Source organism: Arachis stenosperma, chromosome 4 (genome assembly GCF_014773155.1).
Source record: "Arachis stenosperma cultivar V10309 chromosome 4, arast.V10309.gnm1.PFL2, whole genome shotgun sequence".
Classification (NCBI taxonomy): Eukaryota; Viridiplantae; Streptophyta; class Magnoliopsida; order Fabales; family Fabaceae; genus Arachis; species Arachis stenosperma.
The window spans coordinates 90,715,359-90,731,608 of NC_080380.1; the positions used below are offsets into that span (position 1 = coordinate 90,715,359).

The 16,250-nt window shown below is 39.4% G+C and overlaps 1 non-coding gene across 1 annotated transcript; it reads left to right on the plus strand.

Moving 5' to 3' along the window:
* Positions 1-372: 372 nt before the first annotated feature.
* Positions 373-480, plus strand: LOC130978150 (small nucleolar RNA R71). Its single transcript, XR_009085809.1, has one exon. It is a non-coding gene; the product is annotated as a small nucleolar RNA R71 (small nucleolar RNA).
* The last annotated feature ends 15,770 nt before the right edge of the window (positions 481-16,250 follow it).

Consider the following 16,250-nt stretch of genomic DNA (forward strand, 5'->3'; position numbering starts at 1 on the left):
TCTTCCATGGAAGGGTTCTCAGGATCATAAGCTTCTTCCTCAGATGAAGCATCCTTAGTACTGTTTGGTGCATTTTGCATTCCAGACAGACTCTGAGAAATCAAATTGACTTGTTGAGTCAATATCTTGTTCTGAGCCAATATGGCATTCAGAGTGTCAATCTCAGAACTCCTTTCTTCTGACTAGTCCCATTGTTCACAGGATTCCTTTCAGAAGTGTACATGAATTGGTTATTTGCAACCATTTCAATCAATTCTTGAGCTTCTGCCGGTGTCTTCTTCAGATGAAGAATCCTCCAGCAGAGCTATCCAAGGACATCTTAGATAGTTCAGAGAGACCATCATAGAAAATACCTATGATGCTCCATTCAGAAAGCATGTCTGAGGGACATCTTCTGATTAATTGTTTGTATCTTTCCCAAGCTTCATAGAGGGATTCTCCATCCTTCTGTCTGAAGGTTTGGACTTCCACTCTAAGCTTACTCCATCTTTGTGGTGGAAAGAACTTTGCCAAGAAGGCATTGACCAGCTTTTCCCAAGAGTCCAGGCTTTCTTTAGGTTGAGAATCCAACCATATTCTAGCTCTGTCTCTTACAGCAAAAGGGAATAGCATCAGTCTGTAGACCTCAGGGTTAACCCCATTAGTCTTGACTGTGTCACAGATTTGCAAGAATTCAGCTAAGAACTGATGAGGATCTTCCATTGGAAGTCCATGGAACTTGCAATTCTGTTGCATTAGAGAAACTAATTGAGGCTTAAGCTCAAAGTTGTTTGCTCCAATGGCAGGGATAGAGATGCTTCTCCCATAGAAATCAGGAGTAGGTGCAGTGAAGTCACCCAGCACCTTCCTTGCATTGTTGGCATTGTTATTGTTTTCGGCTGCCATGTGTTCTTCTTCTTTGAAGAATTCGGTCAGGTCCTCTAAAGAGAGTTGTGCCTTGGCTTCTCTTAGCTTCCTCTTCAAGGTTCTCTCGGGTTCAGGGTCAGCTTCAACAAGAATGCCTTTGTCTCTGCTCCTGCTCATATGAAAGAGAAGAGAACAAGAGAATGTGGAATCCTCTATGTCACAGTACAGAGATTCCTTGAAGTGTCAGAGGAAAAGAAAAATAGAAGAAAAGAAGGTAGAAGAATTCGAACTTGATTAGTTTAGAGTTCGAATTGTGCATTAAGAAGGAGTAGTACTCCATAAATAGAAGGATGTGAGAAGGAGGGAAGAGGATTTTCGAAAATTAATTAGAAAGATGTCAAAAACATTTTACAAATTGATTGATAATTTTCGAAAATTGAAAGTGGGGAAGAATTAAAGTGATTTTTGAAAAAGATTTTGAAATTAGAAGTCAAAAAGATTTGATTGAAAACTATTTTGAAAAAGATGAGGTAAAAAAAAAGATTTGATTGAAAAGTTATGGTTTTAAAAATATGTGATTGAGAAGATATGATTTGAAAACAATTTTAAAAGATATGATTTGAAAACAATTTGAAAAGATATGATTTTAAAAAAAAAATATTAATGACTTGCCTAACAAGAAAAGATATGATTCAAACATAAAACCTTTCTTAAATAGAAAAGGCAAAAAATGTTCAATCAAATCATTAATTGTTGGTAAATATCTTTGAAAAAGGAAAGAAATTGATTTTGAAAACATTTGATTGAAAAGATATGATTTGAAAAAGATTTGGTTTTGAAAAACTTTGAAAACTTGAAAAAAATTGATTTTGAAAACAAAATCTTCCTCCTAGCACCATCCTGGCGTTAAACGCCCAGAATGGTATACATTCTGGCGTTTAACGCCCAAAATGCTACCTCTTTGGGCGTTAAACGCCCAACCAGGTACCCTGGCTGGCGTTTAAATGCCAGTCTGCCTTCTTCACTGGGCATTTTTGAATGCTCAGCTTTTTCTGTATAATTCCTCTGCAGTATGTTCTGAATCTTCAATTCTTTGTATCATTGACTTGAAAAGACACAAATTAAAAATATTTTTGGATTTTTAATAATCAAAATGCAACAGGAATCAATTAACAATGCATGCAAGACACCAAACTTAGCAGTTTGTGTGCTACTGACACTATATGAGACACATGAATACTCAAGTCAATAGAATTTAAAGATCAAAACAAAGAAGTACATGCATGGATTCGAAAAATATAACAAACACATGCATTTGACACCAAACTTAAGATGAGACACTAGACTAAAGCAAGAAACATAAAATATTTTTGGTTTTTATGGTTTTTGTGAATTTTTTTTTTTTGTGTTTTTCGAAAATTAAGTGGGAAAAGGTATCAAAATTCTTAATGAGAATTCCAGGAATCAGTGCAATGCTAGTCTAAGACTCCGGTCCAGGAATTAGACATGGCTTCACAGCCAGCCAAGCTTTCAAAGAAAGCTTCGGTCCAAAACACTAGACATGGCCAAAGGCCAGCCAAGCCTTAGCAGATCACTGCTCCAAAAGCAAGATGAACAAGCTCTTGTGATGATAAGTTGAAACCTCGGTCCAATGAAATTAGACATGGCTTTACAGCCAGCCAGATTTCAACAAATCATCATGAAACTCTAGAATTCATCTTCAAGAATTTCGAAAAAAAATAAACACCTAATCTAAGCAACAAGATGAACCGTCACTTGTTCAAACTAGAACAATCCCAGGCATTGTTACCAAAAGCTTGCTCAAAACTTGAACAATCCCCGGCAACGGCGCCAAAAACTTGGTGCGCGAAATTGTGAACAATACTTTTCACAACTCTCATAATCCCTGGTCATGAACTCCAAAAACTTGGTGGTTCAATTCCATGGCATTACACAACTTCGCACAACTAACCAGCAAGTGCACTGGGTCGTCCAAGTAATACCTTACGTGAGTAAGGGTCGATCCCACGGAGATTGTTAGCATTGAAGCAAGCTATGGTCATCTTGTAAATCTTAGTCAGGCAAACTCAATTGTATATGATGATGAACGAAAATAATATAAAGATAAAGATAGTGATACTTATGTATATCATTGGTGTAAGAGCTTCAGACAAGCGTATGAAGATGCCTTCCCTTCCGTCTCTCTGCTTTCCTACTGCCTTCATCCAATCCTTCTTACTCCTTTCCATGGCAAGCTCGTGTAGGGTTTCACTGTTGTCAGCAGCTACCTCCCATCCTCTCAGTGAAAGCGATTGCATATGCTCCGTCACGCATAGCGGAATTCATCTGTCGGTTCTCAATCAGACCGAATAGAATCCATTGATTCTTTTGGCGTCTGTCACTAACGCCCCGCCCTCAGGAGTTTGAAGCACGTCGCAGTCATTCAGTCATTGAATCCTACTCAGAATACCACAGACAAGGTTTAGACCTTCCGGATTCTCTTGAATGCCGCCATCAGGTCCTGCCTATACCACGAAGACTCTGACCTCACGGAATGGTTGGCTCGTTTGTCAGGCGAGCACTCGGTTGTCAGGCGATCAACCATGCATCGTGCAATCAGGAATCCAAGAGATATTCACTAAGCCTCAGATGCTTGTAGAACAAGAATGGTTGTCAGTCACCTTGTTCATGGGTGAGAATGGTGATGGGCGTCAATACCTTCATCATGTTGAAGAACAAGTGATATCTTGGACAAAGAACAAGCGGAATTGAATAGAAGAACAATAGTAATTGCATTAATACTCGAGGTACAGCAGAGCTCCACACCTTAATCTATGGTGTGTAGAAACTCCACCGTTGAAAATACATAAGAACAAGGTCTAGGCATAGCCGAATGGCCAGCCTCCCAAAGGTCTAAGATAGCATCAAACAAAGATAGCTACCAAAAGTCTCTACCAAAAGTCCTACTTATAGAAAACTAGTACATAGATGAGTAAATGACATAAAAATCCACTTCCGGGCCCACTTGGTGTGTGCTTGGGCTGAGCAATGAAGCTTTTTCGTGTAGAGACTCTCCTTGGAGTTAAACGCCAGCTTTAGTGCCAGTTTGGGCGTTTAACTCCCAATTAGGTGCCAGTTCCGGCGTTTAACGCTGGAATTTCTTGAGGTGACTTTGAACGCCGGTTTGGGCCATCAAATCTTGGGCAAAGTATGGGCTATTATATATTGCTGGAAAGCCCAGGATGTCTACTTTCCGACGCCGTTGCGAGCGCGCCAATTGGGCTTCTGTAGCTCCAGAAAATCCACTTCGAGTGCAGGGAGGTCAGAATCCAACAGCATCTGCAGTCCTTTTGAGTCTCTGGATCAGATTTTTGCTCAGGTCCCTCAATTTCAGCCAGAAAATACCTGAAATCACAGAAAAACACACAAACTCATAGTAAAGTCCAGAAAAGTGAATTTTAACTAAAAACTAATAAAAATATACTAAAAACTAACTAGATCATACTAAAAATATACTAAAAACAATGCCAAAAAGCATACAAATTATCCGCTCATCACTACTGTTCTGTTTGCTTCAACTGTACTTCCATATTCATATTAGCCATTCTTGTTTCTTGTAATATCTCCTTGAATTTGGCTAACTGTTTTGTTAGGAAGTTGATGAGCGGATATTTTATACGCTTTTTGGGGATAATTTCATGTAGATTTTAGTATGTTTTAATTAGTTTTTAGTTAAATTTTATTAGTTTTTAGGCAAAAATCATATTTCTGGACTTTACTATGAGTGTGTGTATTTTTCTGTGATTTCAGGTATTTTCTGGCTGAAATTGAGGAAGCTGAGCAAAAATCTGACTTAGGCTGAAAAAGGACTGCTGATGTTGTTGGATCTTGACCTCCCTGCACTCGAAATGGATTTTCTGGAGCTGCAGGAGTCCAATTTTCGCGCTCTCAACGGCGTTGGAAAGTAGACATCCAGGGCTTTCCAGCAATATATAATAGTCCATACTTTGCGCGAAGATAGATGACGTAACTTGGCGTTGAACGCCAAGTACATGCTGCTGTCTGGAGTTAAACGCCAGAAACACGTCATGATCCAGAGTGGAACGCCCAAAACACGTCATAACTTGGAGTTTAACTCCAAGAAAAGCCTCTACTCGTGGATAGCTTTAGTCTCAGCCCCAGCACATACCAAGTGGGCCCCAGAAGTGGATTTCTGCACCAATTATCTTAGTTTACTCATATTCTGTAAACCTAGGTTACTAGTTTACTATTTAAACAACTTTTAGAGAATTATTCTGTACCTCATGACATTTTCAGATCTGAATTACATACTTTTTGATGGCATGAGTCTCTAAACTCCATTGTTGGGGGTGAGGAGCTCTGCAGCGTCTCGATGAATTAATACAATTCCTTTGTTTTCCATTCAAACACGCTTGTTCTTATCTAAGATGTTCATTCGCGCTTAATTATGGAGAAGGTGATGATCCGTGACACTCATCACCTTCCCCAAACCATGAACGTGTGCCTGACAACCACCTCCGTTCTACATCAGACTGAATGAGTATCTCTTAGATTCATTACGCAGAATCTTCGTGGTATAAGCCGGATTGATGGCGGCATTCATGAGAATCCGAAAAGTCTAAACCTTGTCTGTGGTATTCCGAGTAGGATTCTAGGATTGAATGACTGTGACGAGCTTCAAACTCCTGAAGGCTGGGCGTTAGTGACAGACGCAAAAGAATGAATGGATTCTATTCCAACCTGATTGAGAACCGACAGATGATTAGCCGTGCTGTGACAGAGCATAAGAACGTTTTCACTGAGAGGATGGGAGGTAGCCATTGACAACGGTGACACCCTACATAGAGCTTGCCATGGAAGGGACTTTTCGTGTGTTGAAGGATTTTAAGGAAGAGTTGAAGTTCGAAGGACAAAGCATCTCCAAAACCCCAACATATTTCTCATTACTGCACAACAAGTAACACTGTTATTCTCTTTTATTTTTCTAATCAAATCTAGTAATTTCACTTTTAATCCTATTGGCCTCCTGACTAGGATTAATAAAATAAATATAGCTTGCTTCAAACCAATAATCTCCGTGGGATCGACCCTTACTCACGTAAGTTATTACTTGGACGACCCAGTACACTTGCTGGTTAGTTGTGCGGATTACAAATTCGTGCACCAAGTTTTTGGCGCCGTTGCCGGGGATTATTCGAGTTTGAACAACTAAAAGTTTATTTTATTTCTTAGATTAGGAATAATTTATTTTTATTTTTATTGTTATAGAGTCATTAAATCTTGATAGGATAGTTTCTTTTCAAAAATTTCTTTTCAAAATTTATTATTTTTCTTTTACTTAATTGCTAATTTTCATGAGTTTAGTGTCTTGTTCTAAGTTTGGTGTCAATTGCATATCTCATATTTTTCTTTAAAATTTTCGACTTGTGTTCTTTGTTCTTCATTGATCTTCAAGTTGTTCTTGTTTATTTTTCTTGTTTGATCTTGAGTTTTTCTTGCTTTGTGTCTTTTCTTGTTTCACTTGTGTTCTTTTTAAAGCATTAATTGGAATATCTAGAACAAGTGTTACATTTATTCCCAATTGGCTAGAGTATTGGTTTATATTCTTGATAATTGGGCATACGCTTTGGAATCTTTTTCAAAAATAATTTTTCTTGATTTAATCTTGTGCCAAACTTTAAGTTTGGTGTTTTCTTGTTAATCTTTCACAATTTTTGAAATTTTATTAAAGTTTTCTAAAAAATTTTAAGTTTGGTGTTCTTCCTTTTGTTCTTGGTGTTCTTGTGAATCTTCAAGGTGTTCTTGAGTTTTCTTGTGTCTTGATCTTAAAATTTTTAAGTTTGGTGTTCCTTGGTGTTTTCCCTCCAAAATTTTCGAAAATAAGGAGCATTGGATCTAAAAATTTTAAATCTTGTGTCTTTTGTGTGTTTTTCTCTTTCATCATAAAATTCAAAATTCAAAAAAAATTTTATTTTCTAACTAATTTTGAACTACATTTTTCAAAAATTTTATATAAAAATTTAATTTTCAATTTCAAAATATTTCCACTTTATTTTATTTATTTCGCTTTTTATTTTATTTTATAAAAATTAATTTTTATAAAATAAATAATATCAACATATATACCATTTCTTTTATTCCAACATAGAATTAAGTGGGAATGAACAGTCCAAGAGGACTCTGGGGTCATATGCTAACCCCACTACTGTTTCATATGGGAGTAGTATCTGTATACCCTCCATTGGAGTTAGTAGCTTTGAGTTGAATCCTCAGCTCATTATCATGGTGCAGCAAAACTGTCAGTATTCTGGTCTTTCACATGAAGAACCTACAGAGTTTCTGGCACAATTTTTGCAAATTGCTGACACAGTACATGATAAGGAAGTGGGTCAGGATGTCTACAGATTATTACTGTTTCCATTTGCTGTAAGAGATCAAGCTAAGAGGTGGTTAAATAACCAGCCTAAAAACAGCATAAAAACATGGAAGCAGCTGTCAGAAAAATTCCTGAATCACTATTTCCCTCCAAAACGGATGACACAGCTAAGGCTAAGCATCCAAGGCTTCAAACAAGGGGATAATGAATCTCTTTATGATGCCTGGGAGAGATACAGAGAGATGCTAAGCAAATGCCCCTCTGAAATGTTTTCAGAATGGGTGCAATTAGACATCTTCTACTATGGCCTTACAGAAAAAGCTCAGATTTCTCTAGACCACTCAGCTGGTGGATCTATACATATGAGAAAAACAATTGAAGAGGCTCAAGAGCTTATTGACACAGTTTCCAGAAATCAACATCTGTACCTAAGCAGTGAATCTTCCATGAAAGAAGAAGCTAAAACAGTAACTGCTGAACTCAGTCCGGTGGATCAGGCTAATGAATTCAATCAGCAATTAGACTTTCTAACTCAGCAGCTAGCCGAATTCAAGGAAATATTACAGGAAACAAGAATGGCCAACAGGAACATGGAAGCACAATTAAAGCAGACAGAAAAGCAACTGTCAAAACAAATAACAGAAGAATGCCAAGCAGTTCAATTAAGAAGTGGGAAAACATTAAATACCTCACTTCAAAGTAGCAGGAAACCAAGAAATGAACAGATGGATACTCAAAATCCCTCTGAGGACAATCAGAGCCCAGAGAGGAATAAAACTGGCGCTGAACGCCCAGACCATGCTCATTCCTGGCGTTCAACGCCAGAAACAAGCATGAATCCGGTGTTGAACGCCCACAGGGAGCATGGTTCTGGCGTTCAAACGCCAGTAACAAACAAGGAAGTGGCGTCTAACGTCACTCCAGCTCCCACCACTGGTATTCAAATACCAGTGGGGAATCAGTCACATACAAGTGCTGATAACAACCCTTCTAAAAAGGCTTCCCAACCCACTTCTGTAGGTAATAAACCTGCAGCAACTAAGGTTGAGGAATACAAAGCCAAAATGCCTTATCCTCAAAAACTCCGCCAAGCAGAACAGGATAAGCAATTTGCCCGCTTTGCAGACTATCTCAGGACTCTTGAAATAAAGATTCCGTTTGCAGAAGCACTTGAGCAAATACCCTCTTATGCTAAGTTCATGAAAGAGATCTTAAGTCATAAGAAGGATTGGAGGGAAACTGAAAAAGTTTACCTCACTGAAGAATGCAGTGCAGTCATTCTGAAAAGTTTACCCGAGAAGCTTAAAGATCCTGGGAGTTTTATGATACCATGCACATTAGAGGGCACTTGCACCAAGCAAGCTTTATGTGATCTTGGGGCAAGTATCAATCTAATACCTGCATCTACTATCAGAAAGCTTGGTTTAACTGAAGAAATCAAACCAACCAGGATATGTCTTCAACTTGCTGATGGCTCCATTAAATACCCATCAGGTGTGATTGAGGACATGATTGTCAAGGTTGGGCCATTTGCCTTTCCTACTGACTTTGTGGTGCTGGAAATGGAGGAGCACAAGAGTGCAACTCTCATTCTAGGAAGACCTTTCCTAGCAACTGGCCGAACCCTCATTGACGTCCAAAAAGGGGAAGTAACCTTGAGAGTCAATGAGGAGGAGTTCAAATTGAATGTTGTCAAAGCCATGCAACATCCAGACACCCCAAATGACTGTATGAGTGTGGATATTATTGACTCCCTGGTAAGAGTGGTCAATATGGCTGAGAGTCCCGAATAAGAGCTAGAGGACATCTTTAAAGACGTCCAGCCTGATCTGGGGGAGTCAGAGAAAATAGTGGAACCTCTGAAAATCCCTCAGGAAGAGGAGAAACCTCCTAAACCCGAGCTCAAACCATTACCACCTTCCCTAAAATATGCATTCTTGGGAGAAGGTGATACCTTTCCTGTAATCATAAGCTCTACCTTAGAGCCACAGGAAGAGGAAGCACTAATTCAAGTGCTAAGGACTCACAAGACAGCTCTTGGGTGGTCCATCAGTGACCTTAAGGGCATTAGCCCAGCTAGATGTATGCACAAGATCTTACTAGAGGGTGACGCCAAGCCAGTGGTTCAACCACAAAGGCGGCTGAACCCAGCCATGAAGGAAGTAGTGCAGAAAGAGGTCACTAAATTACTAGAGGCTGGGATCATTTATCCTATTTCTGACAGCCCCTGGGTGAGCCCTGTCCAAGTCATCCCTACGAAAGGTGGCATGACAGTGGTTCATAATGAAAAAAATGAACTGGTTCCTACAAGAACAGTTACTGGGTGGCGCATGTGTATTGATTACAGAAGGCTCAATACAGCTACCAGAAAGGATCATTTTCCTTTACCGTTCATAGACCAGATGCTAGAAAGACTAGCAGGTCATGAATACTACTGCTTTCTGGATGGATATTCAGGTTATAATCAAATTGCAGTAGATCCCCAGGATCAGGAGAAAACGGCATTCACCTGCCCATCTGGAGTATTTGCATACAGAAGGATGCCATTTGGCCTGTGCAATGCACCTGCAACCTTTCAGAGGTCCATGCTCTCAATTTTCTCTGATATGGTGGAAAAATTTCTGGAAGTCTTCATGGATGACTTTTCAGTGTTTGGAGACTCATTCAACTCCTGCCTTAACCATTTAGCACTTGTTCTAAAAAGATGCCAAGAGACTAACCTGGTTTTAAACTGGGAGAAGTGTCACTTTATGGTGACTGAAGGAATTGTCCTTGGGCACAAAATCTCGAACAAGGGGATAGAGGTGGATCAAGCTAAAGTAGAGGTAATTGAAAAATTACCACCACCTGCCAATATTAAGGCAATCAGAAGCTTTCTGGGGCATGCAGGATTCTACGGGAGGTTTATAAAGGATTTTTCAAAAATTGCCAAACCTCTGAGCAACCTGCTAGCTGCTGACACGCCATTTATCTTTGATAAAGAGTGTCTGCAAGCATTTGAGACTCTGAAAGCTAAATTGGTTATAGCACCAATCATCTCTGCACCAGACTGGGCATTGCCATTTGAATTAATGTGTGATGCCAGTGATCTTGCCATTGGTGCAGTGTTGGGACAAAGGCATGACAAGCTTCTGCACGTCAATTACTATGCCAGCCGTGTTTTAAATGATGCACAGAAAAATTACACAACCACAGAAAAAGAGCTACTTGCAGTGGTTTACGCCATTGACAAGTTCAGATCCTATTTGGTAGGATCAAAAGTGATTGTGTATACAGATCATGCGGCTCTTAAATATCTACTCACAAAGCAGGATTCAAAACCCAGACTTATAAGATGGGTGCTGCTCCTGCAGGAGTTTGATATAGAAATAAGAGACAGAAAAGGAACAGAGAATCAAGTAGCAGATCACCTGTCCCGAATAGAACCAGTGGAAGGGGCGTCCCTCCCTCTCACTGAGATCTCTGAAACCTTTCCAGATGAACAACTCTTTGCCATCCAGGAAGTGCCATGGTTTGCAGACATTGCAAACTACAAGGCAGTGAGATTTATACCCAAAGAGTACAGTAGACAGCAAATAAAGAAGCTGATCACGGATGCAAAGTATTATCTTTGGGATGAGCCGTATCTCTTTAAGAGATGTGCAGACGGAGTAATCCGTAGATGTGTGCCTAAGGAAGAAGCACAGAAGATCCTATGGCACTGCCATGGATCACAGTATGGAGGACATTTTGGAAGTGAGCGAACAGCCACAAGAGTCCTCCAAAGTGGCTTCTACTGGCCTACTCTCTATAAAGACTCCCGAGTGTATGTATTTAATTGTGACAGTTGCCAAAGATCTGGCAATCTACCTCACAGTTACGCCATGCCTCAGCAAGGGATCTTGGAGATTGAGTTGTTTGATGTATGGGGCATTGACTTCATGGGACCCTTCCCACCATCATACTCAAACACTTATATTCTGGTGGCGGTGGATTATGTATCCAAATGGGTGGAGGCTATTGCAACACCCACCAATGACACTAAAACAGTGTTAAAATTCCTCCAGAAACACATCTTCAGCAGATTTGGTATCCCTAGAGTGTTAATCAGTGATGGGGGCACTCATTTCTGCAATAAACAGCTTTACTCTACTCTGGTGCGTTATGGAGTTAGCCACAGGGTAGCTACTCCATATCACCCATAAACTAATGGGCAAGCTGAAGTCTCAAATAGAGAACTCAAAAGAATCCTGGAACGGACTGTAATTAACCGTAGAAGGGATTGGGCAAGAAGCTTGGATGATGCCCTGTGGGCATACAGAACAGCATTCAAGACCCCTATAGGGACCTCTCCATACCAGCTTGTGTATGGAAAGGCATGTCACTTGCCAGTGGAACTGGAACACAAGGCCTATTGGGCAACCAGATTCCTAAACCTTGATGCCAAATTAGCTGGAGAAAAACGATTGCTTCAGTTAAATGAGCTAGAGGAATTTAGACTCAATGCTTTCGAGAATGCAAAAATTTACAAAGAGAAAGCAAAAAGATGGCATGATAAGAAATTGTCATTCAGAGTCTTTGAGCCAGGGCAGAAAGTTCTGCTATTTAATTCCAGGCTCAAAATATTCCCCGGGAAATTAAAATCTCGGTGGAGAGGTCCATATGTGATTACAAGCGTATCACCATATGGATACGTAGAGCTTCAGGATAATGAATCCAACAAAAAGTTCATTGTTAATGGACAGAGAATTAAACATTATCTTGAAAGTAACTTCGAGCAAGAATGCTCAAAACTGAGACTTGATTAGAACTCAGTGGTAGTCCAGCTAAAGACAATAAAGAAGCGCTTGCTGGGAGGCAACCCAGCCATTTACAAAGTTTATTTACTAATTAAATAAATTTTCTTTTTTTTACAGGTATGTGTCCAAGTATCTTCAAAGGGTAAAAATAGCAATTGATTGAATTTACAGAGTTACAGGGAAATTTGGAAGCTCACTGGCGTGAAAAAGCCAGTAAGAAAGATTTTGGGCGTTGAACGCCCAAAAGAAGCACCCACTGGGCGTTCAATGCCAGTAAGGGTAGCCATCTGGGCGTTAAACGCCAGAAAGGAGCATCTTCTGGGCGTTGAACGCCAGAAAGAAGCACCTTCTAGGCGTTTAACGCCAGAGTGTTAGCATCTTGGGCGTTCAGAAAAACGCCCAGTGACAAAGGACTTCCTGGCGTTCAACGCCAGAAAGAAGCATCAGCTGGGCGTTGAACGCCCAGGAGAAGCAGCATTTGGGCGTTAAACGCCCAAAACATGCATCGTTTGGGCGTTTAACGCCAGGATGGTGGGGAGGAGGTAAAATTCGTTTTTCTTTATAATTTTTCTAAATTTTTATGTTTCAATTCCTGATTTCTTGCATAAACATGTTTCAAAATGTCATTCTTCAAAATCAAATTAGTTTTCTAAGAACCCTAATTTCTAAAATCCCTTTTTCAAAAATATCAAATGTATCTTAATTCATAAACACAAATCTTTTTCCAATCCAATTCTTTTTCAAATATTTTTAATTTCTTCTCATATCTTTTTCAACTCATCTTATCTTTTTTCGAAACTGCCTCTCCTTCTACTCCTCTCCTTTCCTTTCTTTTGCTTGAGGACAAGCAAACCTCTAAGTTTGGTGTGATTTGCCATGATCACTGAGTTAAAACTCATTAAGATCATGGCACCTAAGAGAACAGGAAGAGCAAGGATGTGAACTTAAGGGAGCTGAAGCGTCAGAAATTAATTCTTGAAGGCACCCCACAGACTAGAGGAACATCCACTTCCCAACATACAGGTTGTTAAGTTCTAATTCTAGCTTTAACTCTGTGATAGTATTATTATAGGATTTTACCTTAGAAGTTATATAGGAGTAGTAGTAATTAGCATATCTATTTTGGCTTTATTTCCAATTAAGTTATAACTTATTTTTCTCATCATCATCAAACATGAATAAAATAGTAGATTTGTAGAATAAAGAGGCAATTTAATTTTTTCGAGTTCTTAATAAGGAAAATTCTAATTATTTATATATGGTGGCAATACTTTTTGTCTTCTGAATGAATGCTTGAACAGTGCATATTTTTTATATTGAATTTTATGAATGTTAAAATTGTTGGCTCCTGAAAGAATGATGAACAAGAGAAATGTTATTGATGATCTGAAAAATCATGAAATTGATTCTTGAAGCAAGAAAAAGCAGTGAAAAAAAAAATTCTTGCGAAAAAAAAAAATATTTGGATCAAAAGGAATAAAAGCCAAACAGCCCTTAAAACCAAAAGGCAAGGGTGAAAAGGATCCAAGGCTTTGAGCATTAATGGATAGGAGGGCCCAAGGAAATAAATCCAGGCCTAAGCGGCTAAATCAAGCTGTCCCTAACCATGTGCTTGTGGCATGCAGGTCCAAGTGAAGAGCTTGAGACTGAGTGGTTAAAGTCGTGATCCAAAGCAAAAGAGTGTGCTTAAGAACTCTGGACACCTCTAATTGGGGACTCTAGCAAAGCTGAGTCACAATCTGAAAAGGTTCACCCAATTATGTGTCTGTGGCATTTATGTATCCGGTGGTAATACTGGAAAACAAAGTGCTTAGGGCCACGGCCAAGACTCATAAAGTAGCTGTGTTCAAGAATCAACATACTAAACTAGGAGAATCAATAATACTATCTGAATTCTGAGTTCCTATGGATGCCAACCATTCTGAATTTCAAAGGATAAAGTGAGATGCCAAAACTGTTCAGAAGCAAAAAGCTACTAGCCCCGCTCATCTAATTAGAATCTGAGCTTCACTTGAAACTCTGAGATATTATTGTTTCTTAATTTCTTTTCATCCTATTTTATTTATCTATTTGCTTGAGGACAAGCAACAGTTTAAGTTTGGTGTTGTGATGAACGGATATTTTCTACGCTTTTTGGGGATAATTTCATGTAGATTTTAGTATGTTTTAATTAGTTTTTAGTTAAATTTTATTAGTTTTTAGGCAAAAATCATATTTCTGGACTTTACTATGAGTATGTATATTTTTCTGTGATTTCAGGTATTTTCTGGCTGAAATTGAGGAAGCTGAGCAAAAATCTGACTTAGGCTGAAAAATGACTGCTGATGCTGTTGGATCCTGACCTCCCTGCACTCGAAATGGATTTTCTGGAGCTACAGGAGTCAATTTGCGCGCTCTCAACGGCGTTGGAAAGTAGACATCCAGGGCTTTCCAGCAATATAGAATAGTCCATACTTTGCGCGAAGATAGATGACGTAACTTGGCGTTGAACGCCAAGTACATGCTGCTGTCTGGAGTTAAACGCCAGAAACACGTCATGATCCGGAGTTGAACGCCCAAAACACGTCATAACTTGGAGTTTAACTCCAAGAAAAGCCTCTATTCGTGGATAGCTTTAGTCTCAGCCCCAGCACACACCAAGTGGGCCCCAGAAGTGGATTTCTGCACCAATTATCTTAGTTTACTCATATTCTGTAAACCTAGGTTACTAGTTTACTATTTAAACAACTTTTAGAGAATTATTCTGTACCTCATGACATTTTCAGATCTGAATTACATACTTTTTGACGGCATGAGTCTCTAAACTCCATTGTTGGGGGTGAGGAGCTCTGCAGCGTCTCGATGAATTAATACAATTCCTTTGTTTTCCATTCAAACACGCTTGTTCTTATCTAAGATGTTCATTCGCGCTTAATTATGGAGAAGGTGATGATCCGTGACACTCATCACCTTCCCCAAACCATGAACGTGTGCCTGACAACCACCTCCGTTCTACATCAGACTGAATGAGTATCTCTTAGATTAATTACGCAGAATCTTCGTGGTATAAGCCGGATTGATGGCGGCATTCATGAGAATCCGGAAAGTCTAAACCTTGTCTGTGGTATTCCGAGTAGGATTCTAGGATTGAATGACTGTGACGAGCTTCAAACTCCTGAAGGCTGGGCGTTAGTGACAGACGCAAAAGAATCAATGGATTCTATTCCAACCCGATTGAGAACCGACAGATGATTAGCCGTGCTGTGACAGAGCATAGGAACGTTTTCACTGAGAGGATGGGAGGTAGCCATTGACAACGGTGACACCCTACATAGAGCTTGCCATGGAAGGGACTTTTCGTGTGTTGAAGGATTTTAAGGAAGAGTTGAAGTTCGAAGGACAAAGCATCTCCAAAACCCCAACATATTTCTCATTACTGCACAACAAGTAACACTGTTATTCTCTTTTATTTTTCTAATCAAATCTAGTAATTTCACTTTTAATCCTATTGGCCTCCTGACTAGGATTAATAAAATAAATATAGATTGCTTCAAACCAATAATCTCCGTGGGATCGACCCTTACTCACGTAAGGTATTACTTGGACGACCCAGTACACTTGCTGGTTAGTTGTGCGGATTACAAATTCGTGCACCAGAAGTCTAATTGCTGATTGAATTCCGTAGCTTGTTCTACAGGACTGAGTTCAGCAGTCACTGTTTTAGCTTCTTCTTTCATGGAAGATTTACTGCTTAGGTACAGATGCTGATTTCTGGAAACTATATCAATAAGCTCTTGAGCTTCTTCTATTGTCTTTCTCATGTGTATAGATCCATCAGCTAAGTGGTCTAGAGAAATCTGAGCTCTTTCTATAAGCCCATAGTAGAAGATGTCTAACTGCACCCACTTTGAAAATATTTCAAAGGGGAATTTTCCTAGCATCTCTCTGTATCTCTCCTAGGCATCATAAAGAGATTCGTTATCTCTTTGTTTGAAGCTTTGGATGCCCAGCCTTAGCTGTGTCATCCGTTTTGGAGGAAAATAGTGATTCAGGAATTTTTCTGACAATTGTTTCCATGTCCTTATGTTGTCCTTAGGTTGGTTATTTAACCACCTCTTAGCTTGGTCTTTTACAGCAAATGGGAACAGTAATAGCCTGTAGACATCTTGATCTACCTCCTTATCATGTACTGTGTCAGCAATTTGTAAAAGCTGTGCCAGAAACTCTGTAGGTTTTTCTTGTGTATGACC